The following is a 21142-nucleotide window of genomic DNA, read 5'->3' on the forward strand; positions in this document are numbered from 1 at the left end:
TTGGAGCATGCAGGGCGCCTCCTCCTCTCGGTGATGACGGCCCTCTGGCGTCAGGCCCTAAATGGTGGGCTCCCCACATTTTCTGATGTGCGCCCAGTGGTGCGAGGACACTCCAGCCAGGTTCCCATTCCCATGGGGATGTGGTCCTTCTGCGCTGAGGTCTCAACTCCTGGGTTGCTCACAGTTTTGTGATGTGGGCCCTCTGCTGTGAGTTCACTGTGGCCTGGATCCCATAGCCTCGGTGTTCTGGGCCGCCTGCTGGAAGGTCTAAATGCTGGAATCCTCACGTTTTTTTATATTATGTGCCCTGTGTTGTGAGGCTACTCCTGCCTGCCTCACTCCAAGGCCCTTGGTGATGTGGGTCCTCTGGTTTGAGGACACATGTGCTGGGTTCCTCACCTTAAGATGATGAGGCCCCACTGGTGTGAGGATAATCCTGACTGGGTCCCATCCCCTTTGTGATGTGGGCCCTCTGGTGAGAGTCTGATCCTGGCTGGGTTCCTCACCCATCTGTGAGGTGGGCCCTCTACTATCAGGTAACTCTTGCCTGGGTTGCTCACCTCGCCTTGTTGACATGAGCCCTCTGGTGGCAATTGGACCCTGCTGGGAGCCTCCTCAGCTCTGTGATGAGGGCCCTCTGACGTCAGGCCCTAACTGCTGGGCTCCCCAACTTTTCTTAGTGAGCCCAGTGTTGCTCAAGCACTCCTCTTAGGTTCCCATCCCCATGGGGATGTGGGCCTTCTGCTCTGAGGTTCCAACGGCTGGGTTGATCACAATTTCATGATGTGGGCTCTCTGGTGTTAGTTCACTGTGGCCTGGATCCCATAGCCTCTGTGGTCTTGGCTGCCTGCTGGGAGGTTCCAACTGCTCGATTCCTCAACTTTTGTATTCTATGGGTCCTGTGTTGTGATGCTCCTCCTGCCTGCCTCACTCGCAACCCCTTCGTGATGTGGGTCTTCTGGTTTGAGGCCACATGTGCTGGGTTAGGCAACTTTCAATGATCTGGCCCCACTGGTGTGAGGACACTCCTGTCTGGTTCCCATCCCCTTGGTGATGTGGGCCTTCTGGTGACAGTCTTATCCTGGCTGGGTTCCTCACTCTTCTGTGAGGTAGGCCCTCTGCTGTGAGGTCAATCCTGCCTGACTTGCACACATCACCTTGGCGACGTGGGCCCTCTGTTGGCACATGGAACCTGCTGGGAGCCTCCTGCCCTCGGTGATGACGGCCCTCTAGCATCAGGCTCTAACTGCTGGGCTCCCCACGTTTTCTGATGTGAGCCCAGTGATGCCAGGACACTCCTGTCAGGTTCCCATCCCCATGGGGATGTGGGCTTTCTGCTCTGAGGTCCCAATGCCTGGGTTGCTCACAGTTTCATGATGTGGGCTCTCTGGTGTTAGTTAACTCCTGCCTGCATCCCATAGCTTCTGTGCTCTCGGCCGCCTGCTGGGAGGTTCCAAATGCTGGATTCCTCACTTTTTTTATTCTTTGGGCCCTCTGTTTTTAGGCTACTCCTACCTGCCTCACTCCCATCCCCTTTGTGATGTATGTCCTCTGATATGAGGCCACATGTGCTGGGTTCCTCACCTTTCGATGATGTGGCCCCACTGGTGGGAGGACAGTCCTGACTGGTTCCCATCCCCTTGGTGTTGTGGGCCCTCTGGTGAGAGTCTCATCCTGCCTCGGTTCCTCACCCTTCTGTGAGATAGGCCCTCTGCTGTGAGGTCACTACTGCCTGGCTGGCGCATGCCACCTTGTAGACGTGGTCCCTCTGTTGGCAGTTGGAACCTGCTGGGAGTCTCCTCCCCTCAGTTATGAGGGCCCCCTGGCATCAGGCCCTAACTGCTGGGCTCCTAACATTTTCTGATATGTGCTAAGTGGTGCAAAGCCACTCCTGCCAGGTTCCCATCCCAGTGGGGATGTGGACCTTCTGTTCTGAGGTCCCAACAGCTGGGCTGCTCACAGGTTCATGATGTGGGCCCTCTGCTGTGAGTTCACTGCGGCCTGGATCCCATAGCCTCGGTGCTCTGGGCCACTTGCTGGGAGGTTCCAACTGCTGGATTCCTCAACTTTTATATTCTATGGACCCTGTGTTGTGAGGCCAGTCCTGCCAGCCTCATTCCGAACCCCTTGGTGATGTGGTTCCTCTGGTTTGAGGACACATGTGCTGGGATCCTCACCTTTCGATGATGTTGTCCCACTGGTGTGGGGACACTCCTGCCTGGTTCCCATCCCCTTGGTGATGTGGGCCCTCTGGTGAGAGTCTGATCCTGGCTGTGTTCCTCACCCTTCTGTGAGGTGGGCCCTCTGCTGTGAGGTCATTCGTGCCTGGTTGGCACACATCGCCTTGGCGACGTCAGCCCTCTGGTGGCAGTTGGAGCCTGCTGGGAGCCTCCTTCCCTTGGTGATGAGGGTCCTCTGGCGTCAGGCCCTAACTGCTGGTCGCCCAAAATTTTCTGATACGTTCTCAGTGGTGCGAGGACACTCCTACCAGAATTCCATCCCCATGGGGATGTGGGCCTCCTGCTCTGAGGTCCCAATGGCTGGGTTGCTCAGTTTCATGACATGGGCCCTGTTCTGTGAGTTCACTGTGGCCTGGATCCCATAGCCTCGGTGCTCTGGGCCGCCTGCTGGGAGGTTCCAACTGCTGGATTCCTCACTTTTTTATTCTATGTGCCCAGTGTTGTGAGGCTACTCCTGCCTGCCTCACTCCGAGGTCCTTGGTGATGTGGGTCCTCTGGTTTGAGGACACATGTGCTGAGTACCTCAGCTTTCGATGATGTGGCCCCACTGATGTGAAGACACTCCTGCCTGGTTCCCATCCCCTTGGTGATGTGGGCCCTCTGGTGAGAGTCTGATGTTGGCTGGGTTTCTCACCCTTCTGTGAGGTGGGACCTCTGCTGTGAGGTAACTCCTGCCTGGCATGCTCACGTTGCCTTGGCAATGTGAGCCCTCAGGTGGCACTTGGAGCCTGCTGGGAATCTCCTCCCCTCAGTTATGAGAGCTCTGGATAAAACACATATGCCCTTTTTTGCCAAGTGCATTATTTTCCAAGTTCTGTCTCGTTTCCTATGCTTTAAGAGCTACTCCCGTGTACGTTCTGAAATCAGTTTCCAGCAATTCTGCCCCGCATTCAAGTCCTCTTCGCAGCCTTACTTCAGTATAATTTTGGATGATAGCTGTCATTTATAACTCCGCAGGTTTCTGAATTACAGTGTCCCTGAGCTCCTTTCTTCAACTCGCTTTCTTGTGAGCTGGCCGCAACACCGCAGGATCTCCTCAGGCCCTAATCTAGTTCCAGCATGGCACACGGAGCCTTTGGTTCATTTATCTTCCTGGTGGGAAATGAGAGTTAAATTTGCCCGTCCAGACACCTACAGATAGTCTCCCATTGCTTCTCCTTATTCCTGTTCATCTTCCGAAGAAATTGCAAACTGGGCCAAACAGGAGGTTAAAGGCACTGACTCTCCAAGTGGGGAGAGTGTTAGTAAAGCGTCTGGAATGTTGCACCCGAGTACCAGGGGACAAAAACTGAGACACATTTGAACACGTTTCCCGATCACACGGTGGATCATACTCTGGGTTCCACATGCATGTTTTAGCTGAAGGAAGAAACCCTTAAACCTGGAGAGTTGAGACCCATGGAATGGGTACCATGCAATATGACTTCAAAGAGTCTACATTTGCTAACCGAACCTCACCAATCCTATCACTGCTGCGTTTATGACACTGTACACACGCTTGATTCTCTTTTGGAGACATATAAATCCATAGGTTTTAAGATTCTTACTAGTCAGGTATATTCTTAGTCGTTTAATATGGGGTGTTGAGTCCACTTCGTTGAGCAAGGAGTAGCTCTTGTCTATTACATATTTGGCTTATGGAACAGTATCTGTGCTAATTTCAATCTCTGATTTTATGCCGCACCCCAACTCACCTTTCCCCTTAAGCAAGCATAAGTTGGTTTTCTACATTTGACACCCTGTTCTGTTTTGTAATTCAGTTCCTGTGTAGCCAAGTTTACATTCCGTGTAGTAGTGATATCTTATGATGTTTCTTTTTCTGTGTGACTTATTTCTCTTAGAATCATCATACCTGAATCCACTCATTATGCTGTCACGGGCCTGATGACATAGATTTCTTTGCTGAGTGATATTGCATTGTACGTAAGTACCACAATTTCTTTATCCATTTTTCGCTTTCTGCGATATTGAACCTGTACCGTAAACGAGGTTCTTGTAAACAGAGCCATCCCAAACTTTGGGGAGGCTGTGTCTTTTTGATTATTATTTCCCTAAGCTATACGACCATAAGTGGAAATGCCCTAGGCTCTGTTGCTTGGTTTTTTGGATGTTTCAGGAAACACCATACACTTCTCCAGAGTGGCTGTTGGCAATTTACATCCCGCCCATCAGCATAACAAGGCTCCCTGTTCTCCATGGCCTGTCCTGCCTTTCTGGATTTTACACTTTTTTCAGATGGCCCTTTTGACCAGGGGGCAGTGAGACTTCATTGTAGTGCAGATTTCCTTTGCAAGCTTGCTTGGTTGGCCAAAAAGGGCGTATGCGTTTTTTCCTGAATATATTCAGGAAAAAACGCATACGCCCTTTTTGGCCAAGTGCATCATTGTGGACGTTCTGCCTCTTTTCCTATGCTTTACATGTAATTCCAGTGTACCTCCTGAAATCGGTTTCCTGCAATTCTGCCCCGCTTTCAAGTACTATTGGCCGCCTTACTTCAATATATTTTTGAAAGATAGCTGTCATTTATAACTCTGCAGGTTTGTGAATTACAGTGCCCCTGAGCTCCTTTCTTCAACTCGCTTTCTTGTGAGCTGGCCGCAACACCGCAGGATTGCTTCAGGCCCTAGTTTGGTTCCGGCACGGCATGCTGAGCCTTTGGTTAATTCCTCTTCCTGGTGGGAAATGAGAGTTAAATTTGCCCGTCCAGACACCTCCACCTAGTCTCTCATTGGTTCTCCCTATTCCTGTTCATTTTCCACAGAAATTGCAAACTGGGCCAAACAGGAGGTTAAAGGCACTGATCTCCAAGTGGGGAGAGTGTTAGTAAAGCGTCTGGAATGTTGCACCCGAGTACCAGGGGACGAAAACTGAGACACATTTGAACACGTTTCCCGATCACACGGTGGATCATACTCTGGGTTCCACATGAATGTTTTAGCTGAAGGAAGAATCCCTTAAACATGGAGAGTTGAGACCCATGGAATGGGTACCATGCAATATGACTTCAAAGGGTCTGCATTTGCTCACCGAACCTCACCAATCCTATCACTGCTGCGTTTATGCCGCTGTACACACGCTTGATTCTCTTTCGGAGACATATAAATCCATAGGTTTTAAGATTCTTACTAGTCAGGTATATTGTTAGGCATTTAATATGGGGTGTTGAGTCCACTTCGTTGAGCAAGGAGTAGCTCTTGTCTATTACATATTTGGCTTATGGAACGGTATCTGTGCTAATTTCAATCTCTCGTTTTATGCAGCACCCCAACTCACCTTTCCCGTTAAGCAATCATAAGTTGGTTTTCTACATTTGACACCCTGTTCTGTTTTGTAATTCAGTTCATGTGTAGCCAAGTTTACATTCCGTGTAGTAGTGATATCTTATGATGTTTCTTTTTCTGTGTGACTTATTTCACTTAGAATCATCGTACCTGAATCCACTCATTATGCTGCTACGGGCCTGATGACATAGATTTCATTGCTGAGTGATATTGCATTGTACGTAAGTACCACAACTTCTTTATCCATTTTTCGCTTTCTGTGATATTGAACTTGTACCGTAAACGAGGTTCTTGTAAACAGAGCCGTCCCAAACTTTGGGGTGGCTGTGTCTTTTTGATTTCAATTTTCCTAAGCTATAGGACCATAAGTGGAAGTGCCCTAGGCTCTGTTGCTTTGTTTTTTGGATGTTTCAGGAAACACCATACACTTCTCCAGAGTGGCTGCTGGCAATTTACATCCCGCCCATCAGCATAACAAGGCTCCCAGTCCTCCATGGCCTGTCCTGCCTTTCTGGATTTTACACTTTTTTCAGATGGCCCTTTTGACCGGGGGGCAGTGAGACTTCATTGTAGTGCAGATTTCCTTTGCAAGCTTGCTTGGTTGGCCAAAAAGGGCGTATGCGTTTTTTCCTGAATATATTCAGGAAAAAACGCATACGCCCTTTTTGGCCAAGTGCATCATTGTCGATGTTCTGTCTCTTTTCCTATGCTTTAAATGCAAATCCAGTCTACCTCCTGAAATCGGTTTCCTGAAATTCTGCCCTGCTTTCAAGTCCTCTTCGCAGCCTTACTTCAATATATTTTTGGACGTTATCTGTCATTTATAACTCTCCAGGTTTGTGAATTACAGGGCCCCTGAGCTCCTTTCTTCAACTCGCTTTCTTGTGAGCTGGCCGCAAACCCGCAAGACTGCTTCAGGCCCTAATCTGCTTCTGGCAGGGCACGCTGAGCCTTTGGTTAATTTCTCTTCCTGGTGGGAAATGAGTGTTAAATATGCCCGTCCAGACACCTACCTCACTCTCAACCCCTTGGTGATGTGGGTCCTCTGGTTTGTGGCCACCTTTTCTGGTTTCCTCACCTTTCGATGATGTGGCCCCACTAGTGTGAGGACACTCCTGCCTGGTTCTCATCCACGTGGTTATGTGGACCCCCTGGTGAGAGTCTGTTCCTGGCTTTGTTCCTCACCCACCTGTGAGGGAGACCCTCTGCTGATAGGTCACTCCTGCATGGCTGGCACACATTGCCTTGGTGAAGTCAGCCGTGTGGTGGCAGTTGGAGCGTGCTGGGAATCTCCTCCCCCCGGTGATGAGGGCCCTCTTGCGTCAGGCCCTAACTGCTGGGCTCACCAACTTTTCTTCGTGAGCCCAGTGATGCTTTGGCACTCCTCTTAGGATCCCATCTCCATGGAGATGTGGGCCTTCTGCTCTGAGGTCCCAACGGCTGGGTTGTTCACATTTTCATGATGTGGGCTCTCTGGTGTTCACAGAGGCCTGGATCCCATAGCCTCTGTGCTCTTGGCCGCCTGCTGGGAGGTTCCAACTGCTGGATTCCTCACTTTTTTAATTTTTTGGGCCCTCTGTTGTGAGGATCCTCCTGCCTGCCTCACTCCCAGCCCCTTCGTGATGTGTGTCGTCTGGTTTGAGGCCACATGTGCTGGGTTCCTCACCTTTCGATGATGTGGGACCAATGGTCTTAGGAGACTCCTGCCTGGTTCACATCCCCTTGGTGATGTGGGCCCTCTGTTGAGAGTCTGATCCTGGCTGGGTTCCTCACCCATCTGTGAGGTGGGCCGTCTGCTGTGAGGTCACTCCTGCCTGGCTTGCTCACCTCGCCTTGTGGACATGAGCCCTCTGGTGGCACTTGGAGCCTGCTGGGAGCCTCCTCTCCTCGGTGATGAGGGCCCTCTGGCGTCAGGCCCTAACTGCTGGGCTCCCCACATTTTGTGATGTGCGCCCAGTGGTGCGAGGACACTCCAGCCAGGTTCACATCCCCATTGGGATGTGGGCCTTCTGCTCTGAGGTCCCAAAGCCTGGGTTGCTCACAGTTTCATGATGTGGGCTCTCTGGTATTAGTTCACTCCTGCCTGCATCCCATAGCTTCTGTGCTCTGGGCCGCCTGCTGGGAGGTTCCAACTGCTGGATTCCTCACCTTTCTTATTCTTTGGGCCCTCTGTTTTTAGGCTACTCCTGCCTGCCTCACTCCCATTCCCTTTGTGATATGTGTCCTCTGATTTGAGGCCACATGTGCTGGGTTCCGCACCTTTCGATGATGTGACCCCACTGGAGGGAAGACAGTCCTGACTGGTTCCCATCCCCTTGCTGATGTGGGCCCTCAGGTGAGAGTCTGATCCTGGCTGGGTTCCTCACCCTTCTGTGAGGTGGGCCCTCTGCTGTGAGGTCAGTCATGCCTGTCTGGCACACGTCACCTTGGCGACGTGGGCCCTCTGGTGGCAGTTGGAGTGTGCTGGGATCCTCCTCCCCTCGGTGATGAGGGCCCTCTTGCCTTAGGCCATAACTGCTGGGCTCCCCACATTTTCTGATGTGCGCCAAGTGAGTGAGGACACTCTTGCCAGGTTCCCATCCCCATGGCGATATGGGCCTTCTGCTCTGAGGTCAAAACGGCTGGCTTGCTCACAGTACCAAGATGTGGGCCCTCTGCTGTGAGTTCACTCCGGCAAGGATCCCTTATCATCGGTGCTCTGAGCTGCCTGCTGGGAGGTTCCAACTGCTGGATTCCTCAACTTTTTTATTCTATGTGCCCTCTGTTGTGAGGCTCCTCCTGCCTGCCTCACTGCCAGCCCCTTGGTGATGACTGTCCTATGGCTTGAGGCCACATGTGCTGCGTTCCTCACCTTTCAATGATGTGACCCCACTCGTGTGAGGACACTCCTGCCTGGTTCCCATCCCCTTGGTGAGGTGGGCCCTCTGGCGAGAGTCTAATCCTGGCTGGGTTCCTCAACGTTCTGTGAGGTAGGCCCTCTGCTGTGAGGTCACTCCTGCCTGGCTGGCACACGTCACCTTGGAGACGTGAGCCCTCTGGTGGCAGTTGGAGCATGCAGGGCGCCTCCTCCTCTCGGTGATGACGGCCCTCTGGCGTCAGGCCCTAAATGGTGGGCTCCCCACATTTTCTGATGTGTGCCCAGTGGTGCGAGGACACTCCAGCCAGGTTCCCATTCCCATGGGGATGTGGTCCTTCTGCGCTGAGGTCTCAACTCCTGGGTTGCTCACAGTTTTGTGATGTGGGCCCTCTGCTGTGAGTTCACTGTGGCCTGGATCCCATAGCCTCGGTGTTCTGGGCCGCCTGCTGGAAGGTCTAAATGCTGGAATCCTCACGTTTTTTATATTATGTGCCCTGTGTTGTGAGGCTACTCCTGCCTGCCTCACTCCAAGGCCCTTGGTGATGTGGGTCCTCTGGTTTGAGGACACATGTGCTGGGTTCCTCACCTTAAGATGATGAGGCCCCACTGGTGTGAGGATAATCCTGACTGGGTCCCATCCCCTTTGTGATGTGGGCCCTCTGGTGAGAGTCTGATCCTGGCTGGGTTCCTCACCCATCTGTGAGGTGGGCCCTCTACTATCAGGTAACTCTTGCCTGGGTTGCTCACCTCGCCTTGTTGACATGAGCCCTCTGGTGGCAATTGGACCCTGCTGGGAGCCTCCTCAGCTCTGTGATGAGGGCCCTCTGACGTCAGGCCCTAACTGCTGGGCTCCCCAACTTTTCTTAGTGAGCCCAGTGTTGCTCAAGCACTCCTCTTAGGTTCCCATCCCCATGGGGATGTGGGCCTTCTGCTCTGAGGTTCCAACGGCTGGGTTGATCACAATTTCATGATGTGGGCTCTCTGGTGTTAGTTCACTGTGGCCTGGATCCCATAGCCTCTGTGGTCTTGGCTGCCTGCTGGGAGGTTCCAAATGCTCGATTCCTCAACTTTTGTATTCTATGGGTCCTGTGTTGTGATGCTCCTCCTGCCTGCCTCACTCGCAACCCCTTCGTGATGTGGGTCTTCTGGTTTGAGGCCACATGTGCTGGGTTAGGCAACTTTCAATGATGTGGCCCCACTGGTGTGAGGACACTCCTGTCTGGTTCCCATCCCCTTGGTGATGTGGGCCTTCTGGTGACAGTCTTATCCTGGCTGGGTTCCTCACTCTTCTGTGAGGTAGGCCCTCTGCTGTGAGGTCAATCCTGCCTGACTTGCACACATCACCTTGGCGACGTGGGCCCTCTGTTGGCACATGGAACCTGCTGGGAGCCTCCTGCCCTCGGTGATGACGGCCCTCTAGCATCAGGCTCTAACTGCTGGGCTCCCCACGTTTTCTGATGTGAGCCCAGTGATGCCAGGACACTCCTGTCAGGTTCCCATCCCCATGGGGATGTGGGCTTTCTGCTCTGAGGTCCCAATGCCTGGGTTGCTCACAGTTTCATGATGTGGGCTCTCTGGTGTTAGTTAACTCCTGCCTGCATCCCATAGCTTCTGTGCTCTCGGCCGCCTGCTGGGAGGTTCCAAATGCTGGATTCCTCACTTTTTTTATTCTTTGGGCCCTCTGTTTTTAGGCTACTCCTACCTGCCTCACTCCCATCCCCTTTGTGATGTATGTCCTCTGATATGAGGCCACATGTGCTGGGTTCCTCACCTTTCGATGATGTGGCCCCACTGGTGGGAGGACAGTCCTGACTGGTTCCCATCCCCTTGGTGTTGTGGGCCCTCTGGTGAGAGTCTCATCCTGCCTCGGTTCCTCACCCTTCTGTGAGATAGGCCCTCTGCTGTGAGGTCACTACTGCCTGGCTGGCGCATGCCACCTTGTAGACGTGGTCCCTCTGTTGGCAGTTGGAACCTGCTGGGAGTCTCCTCCCCTCAGTTATGAGGGCCCCCTGGCATCAGGCCCTAACTGCTGGGCTCCTAACATTTTCTGATATGTGCTAAGTGGTGCAAAGCCACTCCTGCCAGGTTCCCATCCCAGTGGGGATGTGGGCCTTCTGTTCTGAGGTCCCAACAGCTGGGCTGCTCACAGGTTCATGATGTGGGCCCTCTGCTGTGAGTTCACTGCGGCCTGGATCCCATAGCCTCGGTGCTCTGGGCCACTTGCTGGGAGGTTCCAACTGCTGGATTCCTCAACTTTTATATTCTATGGACCCTGTGTTGTGAGGCCAGTCCTGCCAGCCTCATTCCGAACCCCTTGGTGATGTGGTTCCTCTGGTTTGAGGACACATGTGCTGGGATCCTCACCTTTCGATGATGTTGTCCCACTGGTGTGGGGACACTCCTGCCTGGTTCCCATCCCCTGGGTGATGTGGGCCCTCTGGTGAGAGTCTGATCCTGGCTGGGTTCCTCACCCTTCTGTGAGGTGGGCCCTCTGCTGTGAGGTCATTCGTGCCTGGTTGGCACACATCGCCTTGGCGACGTCAGCCCTCTGGTGGCAGTTGGAGCCTGCTGGGAGCCTCCTCTTCTCGGTGATGAGTGCCCTCTGGCGTCAGGCCCTAACTGCTGGTCGCCCAAAATTTTCTGATATGTTCTCAGTGGTGCGAGGACACTCCTACCAGAATTCCATCCCCATGGGGATGTGGGCCTCCTGCTCTGAGGTCCCAATGGCTGGGTTGCTCAGTTTCATGACATGGGCCCTGTTCTGTGAGTTCACTGTGGCCTGGATCCCATAGCCTCAGTGCTCTGGGCCGCCTGCTGGGAGGTTCCAACTGCTGGATTCCTCACTTTTTTATTCTATGTGCCCAGTGTTGTGAGGCTACTCCTGCCTGCCTCACTCCGAGGTCCTTGGTGATGTGGGTCCTCTGGTTTGAGGACACATGTGCTGAGTACCTCAGCTTTCGATGATGTGGCCCCACTGATGTGAAGACACTCCTGCCTGGTTCCCATCCCCTTGGTGATGTGGGCCCTCTGGTGAGAGTCTGATGTTGGCTGGGTTTCTCACCCTTCTGTGAGGTGGGACCTCTGCTGTGAGGTAACTCCTGCCTGGCATGCTCACGTTGCCTTGGCAATGTGAGCCCTCAGGTGGCACTTGGAGCCTGCTGGGAATCTCCTCCCCTCAGTTATGAGAGCTCTGGATAAAACACATATGCCCTTTTTTGCCAAGTGCATTATTTTCCAAGTTCTGTCTCTTTTCCTATGCTTTAAGAGCTACTCCCGTGTACGTTCTGAAATCAGTTTCCAGCAATTCTGCCCCGCATTCAACTCCTCTTCGCAGACTTACTTCAGTATAATTTTGGATGATAGCTGTCATTTATAACTCCGCAGGTTTCTGAATTACAGTGCCCCTGAGCTCCTTTCTTCAACTCACTTTCTTGTGAGCTGGCCGCAACACCACAGGATCTCCTCAGGCCCTAATCTAGTTCCAGCATGGCACACGGAACCTTTGGTTCATTTATCTTCCTGGTGGGAAATGAGAGTTAAATTTGCCCGTCCAGACACCTACAGATAGTCTCCCATTGCTTCTCCTTATTCCTGTTCATCTTCCGAAGAAATTGCAAACTGGGCCAAACAGGAGGTTAAAGGCACTGACTCTCCAAGTGGGGAGAGTGTTAGTAAAGCGTCTGGAATGTTGCACCCAAGTACCAGGGGACGAAAACTGAGACACATTTGAACACGTTTCCCGATCACACGGTGGATCATACTCTGGGTTCCACATGCATGTTTTAGCTGAAGGAAGAATCCCTTAAACCTGGAGAGTTGAGACCCATGGAATGGGTACCATGCAATATGACTTCAAAGAGTCTGCATTTGCTAACCGAACCTCACCAATCCTATCACTGCTGCGTTTATGCCACTGTACACACGCTTGATTCTCTTTCGGAGACATATAAATCCATAGGTTTTAAGATTCTTACTAGTCAGGTATATTCTTAGGCGTTTAATATGGGGTGTTGAGTCCACTTCGTTGAGCAAGGAGTAGCTCTTGTCTATTACATATTTGGCTTATGGAACAGTATCTGTGCTAATTTCAATCTCTGATTTTATGCCGCACCCCAACTCACCTTTCCCCTTAAGCAAGCATAAGTTGGTTTTCTACATTTGACACCCTGTTCTGTTTTGTAATTCAGTTCCTGTGTAGCCAAGTTTACATTCCGTGTAGTAGTGATATCTTATGATGTTTCTTTTTCTGTGTGACTTATTTCTCTTAGAATCATCATACCTGAATCCACTCATTATGCTGTCACGGGCCTGATGACATAGATTTCTTTGCTGAGTGATATTGCATTGTACGTAAGTACCACAATTTCTTTATCCATTTTTCGCTTTCTGCGATATTGAACCTGTACCGTAAACGAGGTTCTTGTAAACAGAGCCATCCCAAACTTTGGGGAGGCTGTGTCTTTTTGATTATTATTTCCCTAAGCTATACGACCATAAGTGGAAATGCCCTAGGCTCTGTTGCTTGTTTTTTTGGATGTTTCAGGAAACACCATACACTTCTCCAGAGTGGCTGTTGGCAATTTACATCCCGCCCATCAGCATAACAAGGCTCCCAGTTCTCCATGGCCTGTCCTGCCTTTCTGGATTTTACACTTTTTTCAGATGGCCCTTTTGACCAGGGGGCAGTGAGACTTCATTGTAGTGCAGATTTCCTTTGCAAGCTTGCTTGGTTGGCCAAAAAGGGCGTATGCGTTTTTTCCTGAATATATTCAGGAAAAAACGCATACGCCCTTTTTGGCCAAGTGCATCATTGTGGACATTCTGCCTCTTTTCCTATGCTTTACATGCAATTCCAGTCTACCTCCTGAAATCGTTTTCCTGCAATTCTGCCCCGCTTTCAACTCCTCTTGGCAGCCTTACTTTAAGATATTTTTGGAAGATGGCTGTCATTTATAACTCTGCAGGTTTGTGAATTACAGTGCCCCTGAGCTCCTTTCTTCAACTCGCTTTCTTGTGAGCTGGCCGCAACACCGCAGGATTGCTTCGGACCCTAGTGTGGTTCCGGCATGGCACGCTGAGCCTTTGGTTAATTCCTCTTCCTGGTGGGAAATGAGAGTTAAATTTGCCCGTCCGGACACCTCCACCTAGTCTCTCATTGGTTCTCCCTATTCCTGTTCATTTTCCACAGAAATTGCAAACTGGGCCAAACAGGAGGTTAAAGTCACTGACACTCCAAGTGGGGAGAGTGTTAGTAAAGCATCTGGAATGTTGCACCCGAGTACCAGGGGACGAAAACTGAGACACATTTGAACACGTTTTCCGATCACACGGTGGATCATACTCTGGGTTCCACATGCATGTTTTAGCTGAAGGAAGAATCCCTTAAACCTGGAGAGTTGAGACCCATGGAATGGGTACCATGCAATATGACTTCAAAGGGTCTGCATTTGCTCACCGAACCTCACCAATCCTATCACTGCTGCGCTTATGCCGCTGTACACACGCTTGATTCTCTTTCGGAGACATATAAATCCATAGGTTTTAAGATTCTTACTAGTCAGGTATATTCTTAGGCGTTTAATATGGGGTGTTGAGTCCACTTCGTTGAGCAAGGAGTAGCTCTTGTCTATTACATATTTGGCTTATGGAACGGTATCTGTGCTAATTTCAATCTCTGGTTTTATGAAGCACCCCAACTCACCTTTCCCCTTAAGCAAGCATAAGTTGGTTTTCTACATTTGAGGCCCTGTTCTGTTTTGTAATTCAGTTCTTGTCTGGCCAAGTTTACATTCCGTGTAGTAGTGATATCTTATGATGTTTCTTTTTCTGTGTGACTTATTTCACTTAGAATCATCGTACCTGAATCCACTCATTATGCTGCTACGGGCCTGATGACATAGATTTCATTGCTGAGTGATATTGCATTGTACGTAAGTACCACAACTTCTTTATCCATTTTTCGCTTTCTGTGATATTGAACTTGTACCGTAAACGAGGTTCTTGTAAACAGAGCCGGCCCAAACTTTGGGGTGGCTGTGTCTTTTGGATTTTAATTTCCCTAAGCTATAGGACCATAAGTGGAAGTGCCCTAGGCTCTGTTGCTTTGTTTTTTGGATGTTTCAGGAAACACCATACACTTCTCCAGAGTGGCTGTTGGCAATTTACATGCCGCCCATCAGCATAACAAGGCTCCCAGTTCTCCATGGCCTGTCCTGCCTTTCTGGATTTTACACTTTTTTCAGATAGCCCTTTTGACCAGGGGGCAGTGAGACTTCATTGTAGTGCAGATTTCCTTTGCAAGCTTGCTTGGTTGGCCAAAAAGGGCGTATGCGTTTTTTCCTGAATATATTCAGGAAAAAACGCATACGCCCTTTTTGGCCAAGTGCATCATTGTCGATGTTCTGTCTCTTTTCCTATGCTTTAAATGCAAATCCAGTCTACCTCCTGAAATCGGTTTCCTGAAATTCTGCCCTGCTTTCAAGTCCTCTTCGCAGCCTTACTTCAATATATTTTTGGACGTTATCTGTCATTTATAACTCTCCAGGTTTGTGAATTACAGGGCCCCTGAGCTCCTTTCTTCAACTCGCTTTCTTGTGAGCTGGCCGCAAACCCGCAAGACTGCTTCAGGCCCTAATCTGCTTCTGGCAGGGCACGCTGAGCCTTTGGTTAATTTCTCTTCCTGGTGGGAAATGAGTGTTAAATATGCCCGTCCAGACACCTACCTCACTCTCAACCCCTTGGTGATGTGGGTCCTCTGGTTTGTGGCCACCTTTTCTGGGTTCCTCACCTTTCGATGATGTGGCCCCACTAGTGTGAGGACACTCCTGCCTGGTTCTCATCCACGTGGTTATGTGGACCCCCTGGTGAGAGTCTGTTCCTGGCTTTGTTCCTCACCCACCTGTGAGGGAGACCCTCTGCTGATAGGTCACTCCTGCATGGCTGGCACACATTGCCTTGGTGAAGTCAGCCGTGTGGTGGCAGTTGGAGCGTGCTGGGAATCTCCTCCCCCCGGTGATGAGGGCCCTCTTGCGTCAGGCCCTAACTGCTGGGCTCACCAACTTTTCTTAGGGAGCCCAGTGATGCTTTGGCACTCCTCTTAGGATCCCATCTCCATGGAGATGTGGGCCTTCTGCTCTGAGGTCCCAACGGCTGGGTTGTTCACATTTTCATGATGTGGGCTCTCTGGTGTTCACAGAGGCCTGGATCCCATAGCCTCTGTGCTCTTGGCCGCCTGCTGGGAGGTTCCAACTGCTGGATTCCTCACTTTTTTAATTTTTTGGGCCCTCTGTTGTGAGGATCCTCCTGCCTGCCTCACTCCCAGCCCCTTCGTGATGTGTGTCGTCTGGTTTGAGGCCACATGTGCTGGGTTCCTCACCTTTCGATGATGTGGGACCAATGGTCTTAGGAGACTCCTGCCTGGTTCACATCCCCTTGGTGATGTGGGCCCTCTGTTGAGAGTCTGATCCTGGCTGGGTTCCTCACCCATCTGTGAGGTGGGCCGTCTGCTGTGAGGTCACTCCTGCCTGGCTTGCTCACCTCGCCTTGTGGACATGAGCCCTCTGGTGGCACTTGGAGCCTGCTGGGAGCCTCCTCTCCTGGGTGATGAGGGCCCTCTGGCGTCAGGCCCTAACTGCTGGGCTCCCCACATTTTGTGATGTGCGCCCAGTGGTGCGAGGACACTCCAGCCAGGTTCACATCCCCATTGGGGTGTGGGCCTTCTGCTCTGAGGTCCCAAAGCCTGGGTTGCTCACAGTTTCATGATGTGGGCTCTCTGCTGTTAGTTCACTCCTGCCTGCATCCCATAGCTTCTGTGCTCTGGGCCGCCTGCTGGGAGGTTCCAACTGCTGGATTCCTCACCTTTCTTATTCTTTGGGCCCTCTGTTTTTAGGCTACTCCTGCCTGCCTCACTCCCATTCCCTTTGTGATATGTGTCCTCTGATTTGAGGCCACATGTGCTGGGTTCCGCACCTTTCGATGATGTGACCCCACTGGAGGGAAGACAGTCCTGACTGGTTCCCATCCCCTTGCTGATGTGGGCCCTCAGGTGAGAGTCTGATCCTGGCTGGGTTCCTCACCCTTCTGTGAGGTGGGCCCTCTGCTGTGAGGTCAGTCATGCCTGTCTGGCACACGTCACCTTGGCGACGTGGGCCCTCTGGTGGCAGTTGGAGTGTGCTGGGATCCTCCTCCCCTCGGTGATGAGGGCCCTCTTGCCTTAGGCCATAACTGCTGGGCTCCCCACATTTTCTGATGTGCGCCAAGTGAGTGAGGACACTCTTGCCAGGTTCCCATCCCCATGGCGATATGGGCCTTCTGCTCTGAGGTCAAAACGGCTGGCTTGCTCACAGTACCAAGATGTGGGCCCTCTGCTGTGAGTTCACTCCGGCAAGGATCCCTTATCATCGGTGCTCTGAGCCGCCTGCTGGGAGGTTCCAACTGCTGGATTCCTCAACTTTTTTATTCTATGTGCCCTCTGTTGTGAGGCTCCTCCTGCCTGCCTCACTGCCAGCCCCTTGGTGATGACTGTCCTATGGCTTGAGGCCACATGTGCTGCGTTCCTCCTTTCGATGATGTGACCCCACTCGTGTGAGGACACTCCTGCCTGGTTCCCATCCCCTTGGTGAGGTGGGCCCTCTGGCGAGAGTCTAATCCTGGCTGGGTTCCTCAACGTTCTGTGAGGTAGGCCCTCTGCTGTGAGGTCACTCCTGCCTGGCTGGCACACGTCACCTTGGAGACGTGAGCCCTCTGGTGGCAGTTGGAGCGTGCAGGGCGCCTCCTCCTCTCGGTGATGACGGCCCTCTGGCGTCAGGCCCTAAATGGTGGGCTCCCCACATTTTCTGATGTGCGCCCAGTGGTGCGAGGACACTCCAGCCAGGTTCCCATTCCCATGGGGATGTGGTCCTTCTGCGCTGAGGTCTCAACTCCTGGGTTGCTCACAGTTTTGTGATGTGGGCCCTCTGCTGTGAGTTCACTGTGGCCTGGATCCCATAGCCTCGGTGTTCTGGGCCGCCTGCTGGAAGGTCTAAATGCTGGAATCCTCACGTTTTTTTATATTATGTGCCCTGTGTTGTGAGGCTACTCCTGCCTGCCTCACTCCAAGGCCCTTGGTGATGTGGGTCCTCTGGTTTGAGGACACATGTGCTGGGTTCCTCACCTTAAGATGATGAGGCCCCACTGGTGTGAGGATAATCCTGACTGGGTCCCATCCCCTTTGTGATGTGGGCCCTCTGGTGAGAGTCTGATCCTGGCTGGGTTCCTCACCCATCTGTGAGGTGGGCCCTCTACTATCAGGTAACTCTTGCCTGGGTTGCTCACCTCGCCTTGTTGACATGAGCCCTCTGGTGGCAATTGGACCCTGCTGGGAGCCTCCTCAGCTCTGTGATGAGGGCCCTCTGACGTCAGGCCCTAACTGCTGGGCTCCCCAACTTTTCTTAGTGAGCCCAGTGTTGCTCAAGCACTCCTCTTAGGTTCCCATCCCCATGGGGATGTGGGCCTTCTGCTCTGAGGTTCCAACGGCTGGGTTGATCACAGTTTCATGATGTGGGCTCTCTGGTGTTAGTTCACTGTGGCCTGGATCCCATAGCCTCTGTGGTCTTGGCTGCCTGCTGGGAGGTTCCAACTGCTCGATTCCTCAACTTTTGTATTCTATGGGTCCTGTGTTGTGATGCTCCTCCTGCCTGCCTCACTCGCAACCCCTTCGTGATGTGGGTCTTCTGGTTTGAGGCCACATGTGCTGGGTTAGGCAACTTTCAATGATGTGGCCCCACTGGTGTGAGGACACTCCTGTCTGGTTCCCATCCCCTTGGTGATGTGGGCCTTCTGGTGACAGTCTTATCCTGGCTGGGTTCCTCACTCTTCTGTGAGGTAGGCCCTCTGCTGTGAGGTCAATCCTGCCTGACTTGCACACATCACCTTGGCGACGTGGGCCCTCTGTTGGCACATGGAACCTGCTGGGAGCCTCCTGCCCTCGGTGATGACGGCCCTCTAGCATCAGGCTCTAACTGCTGGGCTCCCCACGTTTTCTGATGTGAGCCCAGTGATGCCAGGACACTCCTGTCAGGTTCCCATCCCCATGGGGATGTGGGCTTTCTGCTCTGAGGTCCCAATGCCTGGGTTGCTCACAGTTTCATGATGTGGGCTCTCTGGTGTTAGTTAACTCCTGCCTGCATCCCATAGCTTCTGTGCTCTCGGCCGCCTGCTGGGAGGTTCCAAATGCTGGATTCCTCACTTTTTTTATTCTTTGGGCCCTCTGTTTTTAGGCTACTCCTACCTGCCTCACTCCCATCCCCTTTGTGATGTATGTCCTCTGATATGAGGCCACATGTGCTGGGTTCCTCACCTTTCGATGATGTGGCCCCACTGGTGGGAGGACAGTCCTGACTGGTTCCCATCCCCTTGGTGTTGTGGGCCCTCTGGTGAGAGTCTCATCCTGCCTCGGTTCCTCACCCTTCTGTGAGATAGGCCCTCTGCTGTGAGGTCACTACTGCCTGGCTGGCGCATGCCACCTTGTAGACGTGGTCCCTCTGTTGGCAGTTGGAACCTGCTGGGAGTCTCCTCCCCTCAGTTATGAGGGCCCCCTGGCATCAGGCCCTAACTGCTGGGCTCCTAACATTTTCTGATATGTGCTAAGTGGTGCAAAGCCACTCCTGCCAGGTTCCCATCCCAATGGGGATGTGGGCCTTCTGTTCTGAGGTCCCAACAGCTGGGCTGCTCACAGGTTCATGATGTGGGCCCTCTGCTGTGAGTTCACTGCGGCCTGGATCCCATAGCCTCGGTGCTCTGGGCCACTTGCTGGGAGGTTCCAACTGCTGGATTCCTCAACTTTTATATTCTATGGACCCTGTGTTGTGAGGCCAGTCCTGCCAGCCTCATTCCGAACCCCTTGGTGATGTGGTTCCTCTGGTTTGAGGACACATGTGCTGGGATCCTCACCTTTCGATGATGTTGTCCCACTGGTGTGGGGACACTCCTGCCTGGTTCCCATCCCCTTGGTGATGTGGGCCCTCTGGTGAGAGTCTGATCCTGGCTGTGTTCCTCACCCTTCTGTGAGGTGGGCCCTCTGCTGTGAGGTCATTCGTGCCTGGTTGGCACACATCGCCTTGGCGACGTCAGCCCTCTGGTGGCAGTTGGAGCCTGCTGGGAGCCTCCTTCCCTTGGTGATGAGGGTCCTCTGGCGTCAGGCCCTAACTGCTGGTCGCCCAAAATTTTCTGATACGTTCTCAGTGGTGCGAGGACACTCCTACCAGAATTCCATCCCCATGGGGATGTGGGCCTCCTGCTCTGAGGTCCCAATGGCTGGGTTGCTCAGTTTCATGACATGGGCCCTGTTCTGTGAGTTCACTGTGGCCTGGATCCCATAGCCTCGGTGCTCTGGGCCGCCTGCTGGGAGGTTCCAACTGCTGGATTCCTCACTTTTTTATTCTATGTGCCCAGTGTTGTGAGGCTACTCCTGCCTGCCTCACTCCGAGGTCCTTGGTGATGTGGGTCCTCTGGTTTGAGGACACATGTGCTGAGTACCTCAGCTTTCGATGATGTGGCCCCACTGATGTGAAGACACTCCTGCCTGGTTCCCATCCCCTTGGTGATGTGGGCCCTCTGGTGAGAGTCTGATGTTGGCTGGGTTTCTCACCCTTCTGTGAGGTGGGACCTCTGCTGTGAGGTAACTCCTGCCTGGCATGCTCACGTTGCCTTGGCAATGTGAGCCCTCAGGTGGCACTTGGAGCCTGCTGGGAATCTCCTCCCCTCAGTTATGAGAGCTCTGGATAAAACACATATGCCCTTTTTTGCCAAGTGCATTATTTTCCAAGTTCTGTCTCTTTTCCTATGCTTTAAGAGCTACTCCCGTGTACGTTCTGAAATCAGTTTCCAGCAATTCTGCCCCGCATTCAAGTCCTCTTCGCAGCCTTACTTCAGTATAATTTTGGATGATAGCTGTCATTTATAACTCCGCAGGTTTCTGAATTACAGTGTCCCTGAGCTCCTTTCTTCAACTCGCTTTCTTGTGAGCTGGCCGCAACACCGCAGGATCTCCTCAGGCCCTAATCTAGTTCCAGCATGGCACACGGAGCCTTTGGTTCATTTATCTTCCTGGTGGGAAATGAGAGTTAAATTTGCCCGTCCAGACACCTACAGATAGTCTCCCATTGCTTCTCCTTATTCCTGTTCATCTTCCGAAGAAATTGCAAACTGGGCCAAACAGGAGGTTAAAGGCACTGACTCTCCAAGTGGGGAGAGTGTTAGTAAAGCGTCTGGAATGTTGCACCCGAGTACCAGGGGACGAAAACTGAGACACATTTGAACACGTTTCCCGATCACACGGTGGATCATACTCTGGGTTCCACATGCATGTTTTAGCTGAAGGAAGAATCCCTTAAACCTGGAGAGTTGAGACCCATGGAATGGGTACCATGCAATATGACTTCAAAGAGTCTACATTTGCTAACCGAACCTCACCAATCCTATCACTGCTGCGTTTATGACACTGTACACACGCTTGATTCTCTTTCGGAGACATATAAATCCATAGGTTTTAAGATTCTTACTAGTCAGGTATATTCTTAGGCGTTTAATATGGGGTGTTGAGTCCACTTCGTTGAGCAAGGAGTAGCTCTTGTCTATTACATATTTGGCTTATGGAACAGTATCTGTGCTAATTTCAATCTCTGATTTTATGCCGCACCCCAACTCACCTTTCCCCTGAAGCAAGCATAAGTTGGTTTTCTACATTTGACACCCTGTTCTGTTTTGTAATTCAGTTCCTGTGTAGC

Source organism: Leucopleurus acutus (genome assembly GCF_964270905.1).
Source record: "Leucopleurus acutus genome assembly, chromosome: 4".
Classification (NCBI taxonomy): Eukaryota; Metazoa; Chordata; class Mammalia; order Artiodactyla; family Delphinidae; genus Leucopleurus; species Leucopleurus acutus.